Raw genomic sequence first — 22,370 nt, 5'->3', positions numbered from 1 at the left:
TTTATCAAGCAGGTCCTTGTAAACATAGGGTGGTCATTATTCCACTGTATAAGACAAGACAATATTATTTTTTTTTTTTATAAAAACCCCAAACACAAAAGGTATTAGAACTTATGGTATTTAGCACCACATATGATTTGAAGTTGAAAACCCGAAGATACTTGTTTTACCGAGACATTAGATTTGAATTTCTGTAGATTGAAATTTTCAGGAAATACATTTGAAGGATTGTTGTTCCAGAAAACAGAAGTTGATGGAGGAAATGAGGAATAAAAAAAAAAAAAAAGTTGGTTCCATGAATTTGAAGTTGGACAGAAACAGAACATCTATGAGACATAGTGGAGAGAGACTTTGTAAGAAATGGGTCATTAATTAACCTGACTGTCCTCTTTTGAATACAGTCTAAAAGCCTGGGAGAAGTTTTTGGTGCACCACCCCAGATGTGGGAACAGTATTCCATGGTAGAGCAGATTTGGATTTTTAGAGTGAGAAGTTGTTTAGAAGTAAAGTAATGCCAAGAGCAAAGGAGAAAAGCCAGTTTTTTAGATGCAGAGGAAGCAGTATTCATGATATGCTTATGCCAAGAGAGATTAGAAGAGAGATTATAGCCAGCAAGTTATTAATCATATCAAGTTGCCTCCATTAGTAGTTAAGGTTGGTGATTTGGAAAACTTCAAAGGCCTGCTGGATCAGAAGAGGAAAGCACACTGGGTAATTTTTTTTTTCTCTCTGACTAGCACAAAAGCTTCTGGCTTACTTTCACTATATGAACAATACTAATATATGGCCATAAATTAAGGCATCAAGGATAGTTGACTAGTGATGTTTTTCCAAAGTGGGAAGTTGCCACAGGTCAGGTGGCCTAGTTTAAGAGCTAATAATGAATGTTTCTTCAGTATTGCAAAAAAAAAAAAAAAAACCTAGTTTTCTTGATGCATGATTAAATACCATCAAGTCTTGTGCATTTTTGACCCACAGTTGTAGAGCCACTCTACCATGAGGCAAATTGTGGTGAAGTAGCTCTTCAGTACAAGATCAATGCATTTAGTAGCAAATGTAATGCATCTGTATTGCTATATATATAATGAGTTTTCACCCCACCTGTCTGATAATGTACTGTATTATCAGACACCCCTAATAAATAACATTAATGAATTTTGTGTTCTGTGAAGGGCATTACATGGAAATTAATCATTAAATTTCAAATGATAAAAACAAATATACCCATATATTTCCAGATTAACTCTTATCGGACAGGTTTACTATGTGAAGAGTCCAGTCATCTATACAGTATAGTATAGATATGGAAACAATGGAATCAAAAAAGTGGATCCAAAATGTTGACATCAATTCAATTGTATGTAGTTAATTGAATGAGCCTGTATGTAGGAAATCCTCATTTCCACCTGTGGGTAACAATCAATAAACTATTTAATTTGCAAATATATGCGGAGTTTCTCTTTACCATTTGAAATTTAATTTAATAAATTATTATAATTTTTTTTTTATTTAAAAAATTATTTTTTCAGATAATACAAAATAATCCAAGAAAATATGTATTTTGAATGAAAAAATTTTAGGACTGTTTTCACTATCACCCTACCCCTAATTGTATCATCTCCAATCAGAGATTTTGAAATAGTGGCAAATCAACATGTGTATACTGTACACAAAAAAGGATCACTTATTCAGGAATTAAGCAGTTGTGGTTAGTCACATGGATTGTTTTGATGGTGGAGATGGGGAGGTACCTACCTTTTTTTGGAACTATCCTTTTAACAAATGGATAGTCCCATTGTTGTTTTCTATATTTATTAATAATATTAATAAAGGTATATCAGGCTTATTGTCTAAGTTTGCAGAATACAAAGGTTGACAGGATGGTTAATGACAGTAATGAAGGTATGCTGCTGCAACAAGATCTAGAAAAATAAGGCAGATGGGCTGAGAAATGGCAATTGAAATTTAACATTGACATATCTTAAACGTCATTTAAAGGTACTGCATATGGGGAGAGTAATCCCAGATTAATGTACCAAACGTGAGGTACTACACTCAGGGTAGTGGAAAATGAAAAGGACCAGAGTGTAATTGTGTAGTCATATATGAAGTTCTCTGAGCAGTGCAGACAGGCTGCCAGCACAGCTCATTAGGTTTTGTCAATGATATGCAGGAATTTTGCTAACAAGGATAATTATTTTTTTTATTATTATTAGCCATATGGTGCAAGGAAGCCTGATGCTTATGCTGCATCAGCCAAAAAAAAAATTTCTGAGTCACCTCGAGAGAAAGAGAGAGAAGTAGAAGGGAATCATCAAGAAAAAGAAGAATGATGATATCCAGCTCAGGACCCTGGATGTGCCAAGCCCATACTCACCAGATGTGAGCCCCTGGGGTTAGGAGGTGATTATCCCATTTTATAAAGCATTGGTCAGGTCACATCTTGAGTACTGCATAAAGGTCTGGAGGCCTCATTTTAGGAAGGATGTAGAGCTGTTGGAATGGGTACAGAGAAGGGCAGTGAGATTGGTGAGGGGAAAAAGGGGGTGCTCTTATCATGAAAGGCTTCAGTTTTGCAAATCACAGCATCTGGAGATTAGGCACTTGTGGGGTGATCTGATTGAGGTGTTTAAGGCTCTGAATGGCTTGAGCAAACTCAATGCTGATGGGATTCTTCCTCTTTCTCAGACTATGCACATGAGGGGGCATAAATTCAAACTGGCACCTTGGTGGGCAGGAGCAGCAGTGCGTAGCACACCCTTCTTGATTAGACAGGGGTTCAATCCCGTGACCACCAAATACAGAGGATGCAGAAAGGTCAGAGAATGACCACCGCATATCCCTGGAGTAATATGGTCTTAGTTGCTAATGCTCCTAAAAAAAAACCAAACCAAATAAATTCAAACTGAGGAAGGATGGTTACAGAATTGATGTGTGGAAGTTTGCCTTCAGTCAATGGTGGTTGATTGTTGGAACAAGTTTCCATCCATTGTTGGAACAAGAAAACAAACTTATATAGCATCAGCCAAAAAATTAAATAAATCCATTTTACTTATCCATCCCCTCCAATAGTTTGTCTATTCCTTCCATTAGCATTAAGTTTTTTTTTGGTTTTTTTTTGGCTGATGCTCTACAAGCTTGCTTTCTTGCATCATATGCCTCCATAGTTTCAATAAATTCAAGGAAGAACTAGACAAACTATTGGAGGGGCATGGATAAAATGGATTTTGTATTTATTTATTTTTTTTTTTTTTTTTGGCTAATGTATAAGTTTGTTTTCTTGTATCATTTTACACTATTAATACTAATACTAAATGTTTTGGAATCTCCTTCTGGGTTGGGACCCTTAATGCTTTACATCCAGTATATCCCCCCCAGTGTATCATGCAGATATGGTATTAAGCACAGACCTACACTACATCAATGCGAAGGACCTGATACTTCCATAGAATTACAATGCCAAGAGAAGAGACCTGTGGCAAAACAGCAACAGCTCGTTAATTCACTTGCCCTTAAAATTATGCCATAACTTATAATGATATATTAGTATTGGCAGTGGTGGTCCCAGGATTTTCTAAGGGTAGAGGCTAAAGCAGTTTTTGGGGGAAATCAGGATTTTCCAAAGTTGGGGGGCTAAATCAATGTTTGGTAGAATCATTAAGCTTTAATCATCAGGCAGCAGTAAAAAATCCACATTAGTTGGATCATAGGGGGACTACAGCTCTTACCTGGAACTGCCACTGAGTACTAATCATATAGTACAAGATAGCTTTTGTTGCACTGGTTGGGAATTGTGGGGGGAGAAGAAAACTACCCTGCATGTTTCTTTTTTCATAGAATGAAATTGTATGTTGTTGCATAAAATAATTTATTTTTTTATTGTGCCTTCTGTGTCCCATTTTTAACTTTTCCTGCCACATAGTTTTAAACCACTGCTTATGGTTCTTGGAACAAAAAAATACATAATTGATTTGTTTATGCTGACATAAACTTGGATTGTGGTAGAATAGTGACCATGTCAAATGACACTCATTTGAGAAGCTTCAATGTGAAAAACCATTTTGAGATCTTTTTAAGACCTGAGTTAGTTGGCAAACTGAGATGCAAAGTTTTTCTAGGTTTTATCCTTGTAATTTTGAATACTCAATCCTCTGACCTCTGTGATGAATTTTTCTTCATTTTTCCATGTATTTAACCTGATTTACTCTCCACCACTACCTCAAAAACCATTAAATTTATTTACATTTTTGCTGGGTATAGCTATGTTAGAATTCTTGAAAATGATTTGAGATTTGCAGGTAATGCTATTTCTTTGTTCTTGTTCTTCTTGACTGTCAGTTTTCTAAATAGTTGGATAATTTGTAAGTTACCAGATTACAAGTATCTTGAAATTACTGTCAAACACAAGTTATACTCAGGACTATATAGGTTGTTATTTGGTTTTTAGGAGCATTAGCAACTAAGGCCATATTGCTCCGGGAATATGCGGTGGTCATTCCCTGACCTTTCTGCATCCTCCGTATTTGGTGGTGGCGGGCTGGAACCCCGGTCTAATCAAGAAGCGTGTGCTACGCACTGTTGCTCCTTCCCACCTGGCTACGGAGGCGCCGACTATATAGGTGTAGGGGCCTACACTGTTGGTTTTGGGGCCCTCCTTTTCTTTTGTTATAGCTATATTATAACCATTTAAGAAATATTTTAGGGGTCTCTTCCAGCGTTAGGGGTTTAAATGTATTGTGTCCACTGCACCCCCTATTTGCACTGCCCAGGTTATACTGTCCTATCTACATGAAAAAAAAAAAAAAAAGTTTATAAATTTTACTTACATTTTCAGAAATACGTTGGTAACATAAAACAGAGTCACAAAACAATTAATCCATGCCAAATTTACGTTTATGGAGGCATTGACTGCACGGCACTATAGCATTACTTCGACACAACAAATTAAGCCAGTATTTAATGTATTTCAGTTTTAAAAAAATAATAAATTTCTGTTAATTCTGCTTGAATATAGGATAAATATGAATATTATAAATGAAGTAGTAGCATGAAATCATTGATATCCTCTTTTTTTTTTTTTTTCCAAGGTTCTTGACAATCACTAAATAAAAATTCATTTGGGTAAGATGATTTACTGTTTGTAGCCACAAACTCTACCAAGAATTTCTCTTATTTTCTATTAATATCCACATAGGCCAGTGGTGAACTTTGAGACGCTTTTGGATAATGAAAAACATACCATTGTAATGAATTGTACTTGGCTGGATACAGTAAAAGGGATATGAAATAAACTATGAACTGACACAATTTGGCCTTAGTAGCCCCTGTGTCATCAAACTTAATATCAACAACAACAGCTGGATACAGTAGAGTAATGGAAACAACACTACCTTGCCTAACAGGATCACCTGGCTTAGAGAAAGTGAACAATATAAACAGACAAAAAAAAAAAAAAAAAAAAAGAAGCACATACAAGGCTAAAGATATTATTAAAAAAGTTCAAAAAAGTAACAACTTTTAAATCCCAGGCAGCAGTCACCAGGATTAAATGTTCTTCTGCTTGGCCTATCAGATGATGTGATACTACCACCTGGTTAAATTGAGGAAGATTGGTTGCAAGGTAGATGTGTGGAAATTTGCTCTCAGCCAGAGGGTAGTTGATTGTTGGAACAAATTTCCATTTGGTGCTGTGGAAGCAGATAGTTTGAATAAATTTAAGGAGGAATTAGGCAAATTATTGGAGGGGATGGGCAAGTGATGTGGAAATTTTATTTTTAGGCTGATACTGCATAAGCTTACTTCCTTGCATCATTTGCCAGTATTAATAGTAATACTAATTTGAGCTGTAAATCAAGATATATTAGCAGTCATTCAGGGTGTGCAAAGGTACTTGGTGACTTGGATGCAAAAGGGGTTAAGGGACCTCATTCATTTATGCTGAGACTGTGATGGCTCCCTTGATTGCCCCCCCCCCTGGATTGGGGGTCCTGGTGTGGTGCATCCAATGCCCCCCTCTCCATTTTCACGGCCCTGCAGCCATTTCCAACATAGGCCAGTCTCATCAACATTAAGAATCTTTCTATCTGTCTATCTTCACCAGAAGGAAAAAAAAAAGGGGGGGGGGGAGAAAAAGGAAAGAGAAAGAGAAAAAAAAAGGAAAAAAGAACAATTAAGCACGGATGTAGCTGTTGCTCAGGTAGTGCATTGTACAAGTAGTGCAGGTTAGTAATAATGATGATGTCTGTCTTCACTATCTGTATATCTATCTTCTTCACTGAAGGTTTCCATCTCACCTGGGAAATGGCATTGCAGCAACATAGCTTCACCTTGAAGTTGTGAAGACCCTTTATGGTTTTGAAGCATTGCATCCAGAAAGTTATTGCAGCAAATGGTTTCTTCATTTGATCTGCATTAGTGTTAACACCTTGACCTGGATTAAAGTGCTTGCACAAAGAGCTGGCCTTCTTTTTAATAACTACACCACTAAGAGAAATATTCTTCTGTTTTTTGTCTTCGACACATGTGATGCAATGACATTTCCCAGGTGAGTTGGAAACCTTCAGTGAAGAAGATAGATAGACAGATAGTACAGATAGAAAGGTTCTTAATGTTGACGAGACTGGCCTGTGTTGGAAATGGCTGCAGGGACATGAAAATGAGGGATGCATTGGATGTGCCGCATATGGACCAACTGAGGGAGCCATAAAAGTCTATACATGTAGTCAACATCATTTTCATATGCTCCATTTTCCTGTGCCATATGCCTGTGATTTGGTTTACAGCTACAGGGGAAATTACTTTCCTTTTTGTTTCATTTTGTCAGCATTAATACCAATTATTCTTACACTTGTTGATGGCAAACCAAGTGCTCAACTGATATCTACAGCTTACTCTCAAGGCTGAAAGACAACTGAGAATATTCAGCATAATCTGGAGTGGAAAGGCTTTTCTTCACCTTCTTGCCAGTACTAATCAAACCAACATTATCACTTATGAACTTTCACACTGCATAATAATTTTTCTAGTTGAATGACTTATAAACACAAGAGAATTCAATGTCAGTAGCCATCAGTACAACTTATCTCACAAATAGCAGTCGGCACATTTCAAACATTATCTACTGTCTTATTAATTTCTCACTCCAAAACATGCACACTGAAATATTCACAATAGTATTTGGCAATCATGGAAAAAATGATAAATTAATTCTAATGCATATGCAAAATGGTAATATGTTGCACAGAGAGAAATGGTAAATTTATATGATTTTAAGATTGTTGGCAAAATAATAGGGTTGCTAGGGGTCCAGTTTTGACCTGGACAATCAGGTATACGAGTTTACTGTCTGGCAAACAAACTGAGCAAATATCAGACTTCTCAATGTCTGGTATTTTCTTCCACCTGTAAATTTCGTAAACATTGTTGATGTGTAAGTAGAACTGGAGTTTGTAATCTTTATTATTCTCACATAGCCAGAATAATAAAGTTTCAATGAAATTTCAGTTTCTATGGTCAGATGAACATAACAGTTTCTGCACTGAATCAGTACGAAATTACTTTTTTCTTTATTTAATATACCATTCAATTGTTTGGACGTAAAAGTTGTTTTCTCTATTAAAAATTGATAAAAACTGTATAAAGGTTTCGATTTCATTCTATTATATCTTAAATTAGCATATTTTACTGTAATCTGTGCCCTTCCAATGAATTTTTTTTTTTTTTTTTTGCACAAATTTTCTTGTGTGTGTGTGTCTGTTCGGTATTTTGATAGAACTCATCCGGCCATCAAGTCTGTCTACTTTGAAGTAATTGATGCCAAACTGGAAACTGCCAATATGTGAAACCAATAGCCTTCCAGTTCTTCTGAGGTGGTCTCCCTTCAAATTAATGACTATTAACACATTTATGTTTTTTGATCTGTTTAATATGATTGACAAAAATTTTTATTAAAACTTTGTAAGTTGCCCAAGCATCTCCTATCAAGTATTATTTGAATTGCAAACTCAAAGTGTAGTATATGAAGGTGCTATGTTTAGCAGTGCAATGAAGTCCTACTGAATATTGTTTGTTGTTAAGTTCGGTATTTATCAATGATATTGATGAAGGTGCATCAGGCTTAATGTCTAAGTTTACAGACGATACGAAGGTTGGCAGGGTTGTTAATCACAGTAATGATAGTACATTACTGCAACAGGATCTGGAAAAGTTGAGTAGATGGGCTAAGAGGTGGCAACTCAAGTTTAACATTGACAAATGTAAAGTACTGCATATGGGTAGCAGTAACCCCAGAGCAACGTGTCAACTGGGTGGTACTAGGTAGTGGAGAACGAAAAGGACCTGGGGGTAATTGTGCCGACAGATATGAAGTTTTCTGAGCAGTGCAAAAAGGCTGCAAGAGTAGCTCATGGTGCCTTGTCAATGATATACAGAAATTCTGCTAGCAGGGATAAGGGGGTGATTGTCCCCTTGTATAAGGCAATGGTCAGGCCACACCTTGAGTACTGTATACAGGTCTGGAGGCCTCATTTTAGGAAAGATGTAGAGCTGCTGAAACAAGTACAGAGAAGGGCAATGAGATTGGTGAGAAGAACAAAGGGTTGGTGTTACCAAGAAAGGCTTAAGTTCTGCAACTTGCAGCTTCTGGAGACTAGGCACCTGCGAGATGATCTAACTAAAGTGTACAAAGGCTTGAATGGATTGACTAAGCTCAATGCTAATGGAATTCTTCCTCTTGCTCAGATTACTCACCTGAGGGGGCATAAATTCAAATTGAGGAAAGACAATTGTAGAATAGATGTGCATAAATTCACCTGTAGCCAGCTGGTGGTTGATAGTTGGAACAAACTTCCATCTGTTGTAGTGGAAGTCAACAACTTAAATAAGTTTCAAGGCAGAACTAGACAAACATTTGGAGTGAATGGATAGGTGAAATGGGAAAGATGTTTTTTTTTTTTTTTTGGCTGATGCTATATAAGCTTGCTTTCTTGCATCATATGCCCCTACTAATGCTAATGCTAAGATAACAAATTATTGGAGGATATTCAATATAATGTAGGCCTATTTTCATATGCAAAAACTAGAGTGCTAAGCACAATTAGAAAACAATATATTTTCAGTTGGAAAAAATGGTCATTGCTATACTATATGAGAAAAATATTAGAAGTAGATTCTTATAATACAGCATAACTAAGCAAACTGAGGCCATCCGTAGCCAGTGGTCATGAGCAGGAGTGCAGTAGCACACGCTCTTTGAGTAGACCGAGGTTCAAGCTCCTGACTGCTAAATACGGTCAATCTGCCAAGCCACACTGGATCAGCATGTCCATTTCCCTCAACATGAATTGTTGAGGAGGCTTCCATCCTACAGTGGATTGATAATGGCTGCAGTTTACTTAAACAAACTGTTGGAGGGGATGGATAGGTGAAATGGGAATTTTTTGGCTGATACTGTATTGCCAGTATTAATACTAATACTATTAGTTTGCAAGTTTGAAGATAAGGCACTATACCATCATCATACCTGAGAGAGAGAGAGAGAGAGAGAAATACCTGAGTTTTATAGTTAAATTAATAATATTATTATTAATATTATTAATAATAATATTATACTATTAATATTATATATTAAGTTAATACTTTTTTTTTTTTTTGTTGGCTGGTGCAGCATAAGCCTCAGTCTTTCTTGCACCATATGGTTAATAATAATAATAATACAGAGTTTTGCATTGTAAATATTGAAGAACATGTGAAGACTCTATCAGTATCAAATAAAATCTGTGGTGTCTGATTGTTAAAATAAGTATTTTATTATTATTATTATTATTATTATGAGCTATATGGTGCAAGGAAGCCTGAGGTTTATGCTGCACCAGCCAAAAAAAAAAAAAAAATTCCCCGAATTACTCTATGAGTGAGAGAGAGAGAGAGAAGAAAAGTAGAAGGAAATCATCAAGAAAGAGAATGATGATATCCATCTCAGGACCCTGGGTGTGCCAAGCCCATACTCACCAGATGTGAGCCCCCTGGGTTTAACAATCTTTGCATTTTCATATTGTTCCCTAGGCAAAGAGATGAGGGTCGTGCATCACTGTCATCTAAATTAACAATGGATGATGATGAGGCACTCAATTCAGCATCTTCATCTCTGTAACCTTCACCATTTAGCTTTCACCTACCTTAACTCACTTAAATGAGAAGAATTTTTATTTTATTTTTGTTACATCTTATTTTACTATAAAATATTTATATTTCTCACAAATTATATTAATTTACTTATAATTATATTTACTTTCCCTAATTATTTGGGATAATTTTACCTACTAAATTTTATTAATGTTTTTATTTGTTGAAGATTTGCATGTAGAGTGTTGGAATTGCTTGAATATATCTTTGCTATTAGTCAATTCTTATGGAAATCTCTGATCACCTAATGTTATATCATTTAATATGTTTTCCAGGAATGTTATAAAATGCTGATCCATTGATAATGCAAAAAATTATTTAAGCATAAAAAAATAATATTAAATTGTAATATTACATACATTTTTTAATAGTGCACAGTATTGAAATAGGTGACAAGCATAAATTATTTTAATATAACAGTTAACAGTTCCATAATGGAATATTGGAATTTGTTTTTACATATCTTTTGGTTTTTGTGTACAGAAATTTCTAAGTTTTCATTTTCATAGCTAAAATAACTGAATTTTCTTTGTAACTTTGTTTTGTAGTGCTAACATGTGTGTTTAGTTATACAGTTCGGATATCAGCAGAGCCAGCTTTAGGGTAAGGCAGAGTAGGCATTGGCCTAGGGGTGCCAAAACCCCCTAAACCTTGGTGCAAATTGGTAAAATTAATCATTCTAAAAAATTAAAATCTTTGCATCAGCAGGAGGAGACACTATCAGTCAATGTGGCCTGTGGGTAGCATATACCCTTTAGCCGGCCTAGATATCAGAATATTATAAATCTTTATTTAGTTCAGGGGTGGGCAATGTATGGGGCAAGTATGGTCTGTGGTCTTGCTTCATGTGACTCAGAATGACCTGCCTAGGGGGGAAAAAATGGCATTAAGCCTTTATTTGTTATTTCACAATAAAATTTTAATCTTTTGTGACATATAACATCCAATAAAATTATGTACTTTGTTGTTGTTTTTCTGCTGTTTCTCTGAGTTGAAAGTATAAGTATGGTGATGTTGAGAATATAAGTGATTTTAAATTTTTGGCTTCCCTCTCTTCTTCCCATTCTAAATACTAATACTGATAATATATATTTTTTCAGGTAAGCTTCCTCATCAGCAATTTCTAAAAATGAACAATGAACCCCTGCCAGGAACAGCTTATTTCATGCTGTCCTACAGACTACAAACAGATTGAACATCTCGTTCCATGCTGTTTGATCAGTTTGAGACTCAGTGACTGAATTAGGCTAATGAAAAAAGTCATCCTCGTGCATCTGTAACCATTCCTTATTATTATTATTATTAGCCATATGGTGCAAGGAAGCCTGAGGCTTATGCTGCACCAGCAAAAAAAAATAAAAAAATTCCCATGTTACCCTGAGAGAGAGGCAGAAAGAGAGAGCATTTAGCATTAGTAGAGGCATATGATGCAAGAAAGCAAGCTTATGCAGCATCAGCCAAAAAAAAAAAAAACCCCACTCCCATTTCACCCCTCCATTCATTCAAAATACCTGTCCAGCTGAGCCTTAAATGTATTTAGGTTATCAACTTCCACAACAAGGGATGGAAGTCTGTTCCACCAACCAACTACCCACTGGCCAAAGGCAAATTTCCGCACATCTATCCTACATCTGCATTACCTACATTACTGAATTATCTGTCTTGTGGCATGGCACATTATTCTGCTGGATATGTAACTGTTACCACATGAATAAACTGAGCATGAAGGGATGCACTTGGTCACCATCAGTGTTCAAATAGATTGTGGCATTCAGATGTTGTTCCAGTGCTGTCAAGGGACCTAATGTGTACTACAAAAACACTCCACACATCTGTTCACATCCGGCACAATGGGTCCATTAATTCTGATATTGCCATAATTTGGCTCTGCTAACAACAGGGAGCAACTGGAATCATGACCTGACTGGACCAGACAACCTTCATCCACTCCTCAAATATCTAGTGTCAGTGTTCCTGTGTTAGTGTATCCATAACTGCTCACTTTTAGCTGACAAAAGTAGAACCTGATGAGGTTGTCTGTTAATATACACCGTCTGTATAAGTATAAGGCAATGGTCAGGCCACCTTGGGTACTGCATACAGGTCTCGAGGCCTCATTTTAGGAAGAATGTATAGCTGCTGGAACAAGTACAGAGAAAGGCAATGAGATTGGTGAGGGGAACAAAGGGTTGCTTTTATCAAGAAAAGCTTAAGCTCTGCAAATTGCAGCATCTGGAGATTAGGCATCTGCGAGGCAATCTAAGGTGTATAAGGCTTTCAATGGTTTGAGCAAGCTCACTGCTGATGGGATTCTTTCTCTTCCTCAGATTATGCACCTGAGGAGGCATAAATTCAAATTGAGGAAAGACAATTGTAGAATAGATGTGCAGAAATTTGCCTTTAGCCAGCAGGTGGTTAATTGCTGGAACAAATGTCCATCTGTTGTTGTGGAAGGTGATAGCTTAAATAAATTCATGGAAGAACTGGACAAACTTTTGTGGTGAATGGATAGGTGAAATGGAAAGTTTTTTTTTTTTTTTGGCTAATGCTGTATAAGCTTGCTTTCTTGCATCATATGCCTCTACTAATGCTAATCTGTCGCAAGGCCAAAAAAATTATACATTCTAACATATGTTGTATTGCACTATGATTGAAGAATTGTAGCCTGTCTATTAGACCAGGGTTACCAGATACTCCCAGTTTCCAGGGACAGACCCTGAAGTTGATTGCCTGTTCTCAGAATGTCCCCAATTTTTAGAATATATCCCTAGAAAGGCAACTCATAACTAGTGATGAGCAAAATCAAGTGATTAGTAATTGAGAAATTTCGGTTATCAAATATTCATTTGTTAAAAATCAAGTTCATTCAAAATTCAAATTATAGAGAAAGTTTGGTTGGTTTAGTTTAGTAAAAAAAACACTGTACATATAAAAAAAAATCCCCTTTGAAAGGGTTAGATAAGTTGTAAATGAATAAAACTGAAGGTACAAAAAATTTTTTTTTGTAAAAATTAATAATTGATACAGCATTACAATTTATACAAAAATATAAAAATAGGTACAAATCTTTACTTCTGTTACAGTAACATCAGTTTCTTTCAAATTGGTTTTCTTCAAATCCAGGAAAATAATTAGCAATGGAAGAAACCTTTCATCACCCAATCATCTACATGTCATTGTTTTCTTTTTTAATTCTGTATTTTTATAAAGAAATACAAAACTAGAAATTTCACAAAATGTAAACGTGGGAAAATGTAAGGTAATGAATTCATTGCTTTACGTTTCAAGCACATTCGATGATTATCAAGTATTCAAAAAGTATTTACTATGCTTGGCTACCATTGTATGAATTTCACCATGTAATTGTTCATGGTGGGTGGGGGGAAGGGGAGAAGTGAAGCAACAGAGCCAGTCCTGAGATTTTTCTGAAGAGCAGTGGTTCTAAAGTAGTGTTCTGGAAATCACTGAGTTTTAATCATCATGCAGCAGTAAAAAAATCACACTATTTTTATCATAAGGGAAAAAAGGCTATAGTTCCAATCTGGGACTGCTAATGGGTGCAGGCACAGGGTATATGGATTAATCTGTCAACATAAAATTATGTACAATGGTTCAGAAGAATATTCTAAATAAGCCCTGAAGTCTTGAAAATGATCAGAGGAGCTGTGCCAAATTTATTTCAATTTTTTCTGGGAGTTCTATGGAATTGCAGTTAGTTGTAAAAGCTTCAAAGTTACCAACAAGATATTACGTATGGGTAGCAGTAATCCCAAATTAATGTACCAACTGTGTGGTATGACAACTGTGTAGTAGTGGAAATTGACTGCATATTATTATTATTATTATTATTAGCTATATAGCCGACCGGGCTAGCCAGGTGGGTAAAGTGCCTGCCTGGAAAGCCAAAGGTCTCGGGCTCGGATCAGAGTAAAATGCAAAAACTTTGGGGGTGTATTATGGCCGCAGAAGCCGATGCGCCAACAAATAAACAAAAAAAAAAAAAAAAAAAAAAATTAGCTATATAGTGCAATGAAGCCTGAGGCTTATGCTGCACAAACCAAACAAAAAAAAAAAAAAATTGTTACCCAGAGAAACAGAGAGAGAAAACAAGAGTCAGAAGTAGAAGGGAATCACCAAGAAAGAGAAGAATGATGATATCCAGCTCAGGACCCTGGGTGTGCCAAGCCCATATTCACCAAATGTGAGCTCCTGGGATTAAAAATTCCTCTTTTCATCGATGGGACTCGAACTCAGGTCTCTTCCCCCCCCTGGTGTGGGGAGGACCGCGATCCAACCAACTGTGCTATCCACGAGGGCCTTAAATCTTCATATCTGACTGCACAATTACCTGGGGATAATTGTGCATCTGATATGAAGTTCTCTGAGAAATGCAGCAGGCTACAAGGACAGCTCATGGGGTTTTGTCAATGATATATTTTGTCAGGAACTTTGCTAGCAGAGATAAGGAGGTGATAATCTCATCGTACAAGACAATGGTTATGCCAGCAGACAGGGACGGACTAAGGTATTCCTATGCATTGGGCCAGAAAGATTATATCTACGCCCCCCTTTGTATATCCTATAAATCTGCATAAGGGCGGCCTCCCCGAGCCATAACCACCTTCTGGCGCCATGGACTAACTGGGCTGCTGCCCTGTTAGTCCATGGCGCTGCTAGCAGGTGTTTGACTGTTGGAACAAAATTCTATTTGTTGGAATGGATAGTTTGAATAAATTCAAGAAAGAACCAGACAAATTATTCGAGGGAATGGGCAGCAGATGATGTGGGAAGGTTTTTTTTTTGGCTGATGCTTGATTTCTTGCATCATATGCCACTACTGATACTATGCTAATAATGCTCCATGTCCAAAAGTAATATAGATTTCTATAGGAGTAGGGAAATGGTGGGCGATAATGAATCAGAATCTACTCTAAAACTTTTCAAAGGACTAAAAGAGCTTATTCTGGAAACTTGGTGTCAGTAAGACTTGAGGCTTGTAGGACACAAGGACTTTTCCTTGTAGAGCAATGCTCGAACATCTGAATCATACTTCAATTTGTATACATAGATAACTTGAAATTTTGTGAAAAACAAAAATATATGAATTTCTTTTGATAATATGTTAATGAAATTTCAGATGACCTGAAAAAATCTTTCTGAAACATCCATATATGAAAATGAAATTCTGAATGCTGAAAATTTCATGAAAATCTACTGGGAGCCAAGTTACTACATACAGACAGATGCATGAATGAGAAGCTGTGAGGTGAAATTTGTATAGCAGTTCTTTTTTAATGGGACAGGTGCATGTAGACATGGGTTAATCTATTGACATATTTTGTCCAAAGATCCAGTGGATTAATCTAAATAGGCACTGAAATATTGAAATGGACGGCCTGCTATTCCACTTTTATTGCAGCATTTCTTAGGAAGAAGGGGAGAACTGGGGGGGGGGGGGTATGAAATTAGAAATGGACCTAACACCTCCACATCCAAAGAAAATTTAGTGTCTATCTGATTTTCCTCCTAGATGTCCTAGAGTAAGGTCCAAAATACACTTTCATTTATTAAATTCTTTTTGAGAGGGAAAGAAACCGTGGAATCGTAGTTGGTCTTAAAAACTTCCCAGGAACCAGCAAAACATAGGCTGAAAATCCGATGCCAATCTGACACTTCCTTGTTAAATAACAGTCAAACATCTGAAATATACATTGATTTTTGGTAATTCAAAATTTTATGAAAAAACACCCAAACTTTTATTTGGCTGATTTCAAATAAATCTTGGATTACTAACGAAATCTTTCTTAATTAAAGATTAAAATATGAAATTTCACTGATTTTTGTTCATCGGAAATCCTGTCGTTTATGCAAACAAACACAGATGGAAAGGTGAAGATAGTGAGTGCTTTAGATGTCTATAAAATATATATATATAAATCATATGTCAAAGAACATATGAAAATTGATGTTGATCAGTGTTGTTATAGAGGATGGTCATAAATGTTCTTTCCCACTTATAAAAATTAATAATTCAAAAACTATAGGTCATAACAAAAACTTTTTTAGCATTATAATGTAGTACAGTTTTAGATGCATCAGAAACTTATTATTATTAGCCATATGGTGTAAGAAAGCCTGAGGCTTATGCTGCGCTGACCAAAAAAAAAATTTCCCTATTACCCTGAGAGAGAGAGAAGTTTGTTATGTTTGTTATTTGGATTTTAGGAGCATTAGCAACTAAGGCCATATTGCTCCGGGATATGCGGTGGTCATTCCCTGACCTGTCCGCATCCTCCGTATTTGGTGGTGACGGGCTCGAACCCCGGTCTAATCAAGAAGCGTGTGCTACGCACTGCTGCTCCTTCCCACCTGGCTACGGAGGCACCCGAGAGAGAAGTAGAAAGGAATCACCAAGAAAGGGGAGAATGATGATATCCAGCTCAGAACCCTGGATGTGCCAAGCCCATACTCACCAGATATGAGCCCCTGGGGCCATGTAGTGCTGTACAATATACACTGAGTGATCACCAAATCATGACCACCTACCTAATATCATGTTGAGCCACTGTTTGCATGGAAAACCTGAAAATGCTATTCACCTAGCCACTGACTCCACTGGATGTCTGAAGACATCTGTAGGGATGTGCAGCCATGCTGCCTACAAAGCTTTCCATGCATTGGAATAGATGATGGTTGCGTGTCCATACTCCTCACTAGTCTTGAAAAACATCCCACAGGTGTTCACTTGGATTAACATCAAGAAAATATGGAAGCCTATCAGGATGGCTGATATCTTCACTGTGTTCCTGGAAGCACTTGTGCACAGTTCAGGGCCTGATGACATGGTGCATAATGTTGAAAAATCCCATTTCTGTCTGGAAAAAAAATGCAACATGGCAGCATGCACATGGTCTCCTAATAGCTGCCGGTAGACCTCACTAGTGAAGCATTGCAGCAGGGGTCCCAGTGCTTGCCACCAAAACATGCCCCATATTAAGCAACCACCACCAGCTTCCTGGATAATGACATTGGCACCTTGTACAATGGATCCATGGACTCGTGTTACTTGTACTATACGAAGGCATCCGCTAGTATGTTGCACCAGATATGCAGACTCATCTGACAAGCACACTCATTTCCAGTCCTCTGGTGTCCATTCCCCAATTGTATCGTGATGTCAACTACTGTTGACATCACAATGCAATTCACCATCACAGTGACCTGCCTTTGAGCCCATAGAACACACTTCACACTTTGCTTGCCATGAACATCCACCTTGTGTAATCCGTTACAGTTCTGTGGCTGGAAGATGTTTGACCTGTTCAACACTGTTCTTTATACATCTTAACCACAGTGGGCAATAAGCAACGGACAAGATGTGCTGTTTCTGATATAGAGCACCCAATGCACGAGCTCCCACAATCATGTCCTTTTGAAACTCCGTCATATCTTTACTATGTCCCATAACTACTTTATTACTTTGCCTTGCATGACCAGATGCAAATTACCACTGCAAACTATGCTGTATGGTCCATTACAGATGAGGGAGGGGTTATAATTCAGTGATCACCGAGTGTGTGTGTGTATATATACTGTCTGTAAGTTCCACGTGTTTTCTGTAGTCGATTTGCCTGTTTGGTGGAGGAAAAATCTAGTTTTTTGCAGGTAAAAACTATGCTTCAGACCAACTAATTCGGCTACATTTTGAAAATTGCCCATAAAATTTTTTCACATCATCAATGGGATTCGAATTCGGGTCTTCCATGATCTGGGGAGGAAGATGATTCTACCAACTGTGCTACCTGTGAGGGTAGCATTATAATAAGTATACAGCAGACTCTCGATTTACCGGGATCGGATTAACCGGGAAGCGGATTAAACGGGATACTTCAAAACTCCAAATTAAAAAAAAAACAAAAAAAAACCAGAAATCATAAAATTCAAGTAATAATTAGAATAGGTATAAACAGATATTTTGCACGTCGTAAATAAGCGATAAGAAGCAGCGGCGTTATAGTCGTCATTGGGAGATTAGTGTACCTATTATCTTGCAACCCCTGCTGTCCACCACTCAAAAAAAAAAGACCAAATGTTTAGTTTGTTTTAGTGCGTCGCTTCGATTGCTGTGTTCAATCAGCACACAACTAATGGAAAATTTTGCTCCGTTATTTATGTCAGGTATATCGGAATTTTTATTATTATTATTTTTTATTTTATTTATTTATTTCATTTTATTTATTTATTTTTTTTTTGTTCAGAAATCGCGAAAATGATGGCAAATGAAAGTTGTTCTTTCAATTAAACAAAAACTTGAAAATGGTGCATCCGTTAAATCTCTAATGAACCATTATAATGTTGGTAACCAAACCATACGCGACACTGTAAAATATAAAGGGAAGCTATTAGATTTAAAATCGATATCGTAAAAAATAAAGGGAAGCATCGTATTGGACACGCGAGTAGTGCGTGGTAAGTTTTTTCGTTTTTTTATCTATCGCCATACTTTTTACGTAGGTTGCTGAACATTTTTCGATACAGTAATCCCTGACTTACATAGCTTCAGACTTACATTACGTTATTTATATGACTGATTCAGTGAAGGGGACACACATTTCACTATAATACTGTAACTTAAAATCCCACAGAATTCCAGCTATCGGTATTATCGCAAATGCAATAAAATCGAGTTTACTACCCGTTTATAAAATAAAATAAAATAAATTTTCTGTTTATACTCCGGGACGACCAAATTATCAGAGGAGTTCACAAGATAGACAGAATACAAGAAACAGCACCGTATTCATTAGTCACGGGCTTGAACCCCGGTCACTCAAGGCACGTGTACTATAATGAATTGCAGTAACAGAAAAGCCCAATAACCCGGAAAGTGCAAATTGTTTTCATTGTTTTATGGTAGTCTTCTTCAAGAGGAATGTTTCCATTTACAATGGGTTTCCTCAGCCTACAAGTTATTTTTTGGTAGGAATTTTTTCCCGTCATAAATTGCGGTTCAAGGTGTCTTGGTCAGTTAAGCCTCGGGCTGTCATGCACTCCCGTACTCCATCCATCCATATCCTCCTAGGTCTTCCTCTTCTCCTTCTTCCAGGAGGTATCCATTCCAGGATAGCCTTTGGATGGTAGTTACCTCCAGAAATGTGCTTTAGTAAAATGTGAGCTCGCGTGGGATGATAATAGTGAGTTTTCGCCTTAACCCTGTGAAGTTCTTTTCAGAAAAAGAAAAGGAAAGCAATCGAGTTCGATCAAAAAATTAAAATATGTATGAAAATATGAAAAATTAAAAGGATGTATGAAAATGGCCAAACATTAACAATAGCAAGGAATTCAGATTTGTCAGTGGCAACGGTGAACACGATAATAAAGGAGAAAAACAGAATACGAGAAGCGGTGAAGGGATTGGTACCAATGAAGTCAACTATAACAACCAAAGCTACGAAACACATCAGTTTTTACAGTACTAACATGCGTTTTTTTCTTCGTTTTATATTTTCTTTTCTTATGTGCCACTCTGGCTACTTCACAGCTGTTCTCAGATAAAGTTTTTAATTGAACTAATTAAAAATATAACTATTTTTCTTCATTCTTCTGGGAATATTATGTGGTTTTTGTAATTTTGGCATATCAGGGATATAGTAGCAATATTTTATTAGTCATTCCCGAGTTACGGAAGAAGTCCTGGGAAGTATTTCTTACGTATGTCGGGGACGATGTATTTTTGGATTAACCGGGAAATCGATTATCCGGGAATTTTATTTTACCATCTATCCCGGAAAATCGAGAGTCTACTGTATATGGATTTTTATTTAAACGATAAAAAATAGTGTGAAATTTTACCACGACATGGCTAAGCATGGTAAAATTCACTGTAATAAAAAAATTAGCTTTTGCATTTATTTAAAATAGAATAGCTCTGGAATTGTCCCTGAGCTGATTCCCTTTTGACCCTCTCTCTCTCTCTCTCTCTCTCTCTCTCTCTCTCTCTCTCTCTCTCTCTCTCTGTGTGGCCCAGTTTTTTTTTTTTTTTTTTTGGCTGGTGCAGCATAAGCCTCAGGCTTCCTTGCACGATATAGCTAATAATAATAATAATAATTGGCGAATTTCAGTGTTTGCTTGTCGTGGTATTATTTTTTGTTGTCAAGATAAAAAGCTTGAAGCTGTAGTCATAACCAAGTAAATAACTTTGGCTGCTGTAAAGGGATAAGTATTTTTAATTTTTACCCTATTCTTCGTTAATTAACATAATACATTGTGTTTTAGAGAGATATTAAATAGGTTTAGTAGCGTTCGTTATCTTCTTATTTTGAATTTAACTAGAGATTTTTGGAAGTTCCGACTCCCAGTGTAAGCGCCAATATTGTTGAACTAGCCGCCATATTGTAGTCGATAAGAAATAGCGTAACATATATATATATATATCATTATCATTACTATCAGCCATGTGGTGCAAAGAAGCCCGAGGCTTACGCTGCACCAGCCAAAAAAAAATTGCCGAGCTACCCCGAGAGAGAGAGAGAGAGAGAGAGAGAGAGAGAGAGAGAGAGAGAGAGAGATATGAGCTCCTCACACTGATAGCTTAAGCCTTAAGGTATAAAACTAGATAGCGCAATACGAAACACTGTATTATGAATCTCTTAGCTTATTATATTATAGTATTATCAATTAAACAAAAATATTATTAATCTTATTAAAATTCATTGTTAATTAAATTGTATTTAAACGGAAATCATGATCCAGACTAGAGCAGCGAAGCAAAGATCACAGACTAGCGAGAGTATTGTGACTCGGGGGAGAAACGAAGGGGGCGATTCTCCAACTCATCACAGTCTCAAAAAATGTGCGAAATGTGAAATGTTTGCCAACCTTTCTAAAACAGGACATGATCTAGCCAAGGAGGATGCCTTTGTGTGTGCTAGGTGTCTAGACTGTCAAGAAATTAAGCGCCAAATCAGCGTTCTGATGGGGTTCTATGAGACCTTGAGCTGTAGGGTAAATGTCCTCCAAGAAATTAAAATGAGGGACCCATCAAGCTCTCAGCTGCCCAGCTCAACAGCAGAGCTCACTCCTGTGCATCAGGCAACACAGAGGCAATCTCCAAGGCAGAATGCACTGTGGGACCAGTGCATTCTGCCTTGGAGATTGCCTCTGTGTTGCAGAATGCACTGGTCCCACAGAAACTAGTTATTGTTCGTGACTCTATTGTCAGGGAGAAAGGAAACATACTATGCAAGAAGGATAGGTGGAACAGGACCAGGATATGCCTGCAAGGGGAAAAAGTTGATGATGTTGTAGAGCAGATATCATCTTTTAAGGGCACAAAAGGTAATATTGTTGTTCACGTTGGAACTAGTGACATTAAGAGTAAGAGATCTACAGATTTACTCAACAAGTCAATGTTGAAAAAAAGTCGCGAGTTCGGGCTGAATGCGTAGGTGTCTGAAATTCTGCCCAAACACGATAGGATGGAGTATATGATGAGAGCCTTGTCGATCAATTCGGCCCTGGAGGGATTGTGCAAAGGCTGAATGGTTTTTTTTTCAGCCTAGTCTGTGCTTGTTGACAAAATGGACTGCTTCTATAGGGATCGAGTAAACTTAAATAGAAAGGGTACAAGAATATTTGCGGGTGCTATCGAGGCAGTGTTAGGCGATTTGGGAAACTGCTAGCTTGGGGGGGGGGGAGAAACACAGATTAAAAGGTTAACAGTGGCTGCAGGCAGGGACAATGTTGATTCTTGCGCTGGTTCTATTAGAATGAGAAGCAACATAGAAAGCAAGGTAATGATTTCCAGGACTGTTGGGAGTCATAGCGGAACAAGTAGAAATAGGTGCACGTATACTTGCATGTACAACAATACTAGGAGTATAGTTAATAAATTTGATGAGCTTGAAATGCTAGTCAAGACATCAAAGGCAGATATTGTTGGGATATCAGAGACTTGGGGTCACACAGATATAAGAAGTGCAGAATTGGAACTTGGGGAGTACAATGTGTACAGAAAGGATAGACAAGACAGGAAGGGAGGAGGGGTCATGCTGTTAGTTAAGAAACATAAAATCTAAGGAAGTGCATCCAACTGACAATGCAATGTTGAGTCTGTTTGCTGACATAAGCACTGGGAAAGGAAAAAATGAGAATAGCTCCCTGTTATAGGCCTAATGAATCTGATGAGT

The sequence above is a fragment of the Mastigoproctus giganteus genome, chromosome 13, assembly GCF_048544385.1.
Source record: "Mastigoproctus giganteus isolate SK-2022 chromosome 13, ASM4854438v1, whole genome shotgun sequence".
Taxonomy (NCBI): domain Eukaryota; kingdom Metazoa; phylum Arthropoda; class Arachnida; order Uropygi; family Thelyphonidae; genus Mastigoproctus; species Mastigoproctus giganteus.
Note: the sequence above shows the minus strand (reverse complement) of the source record.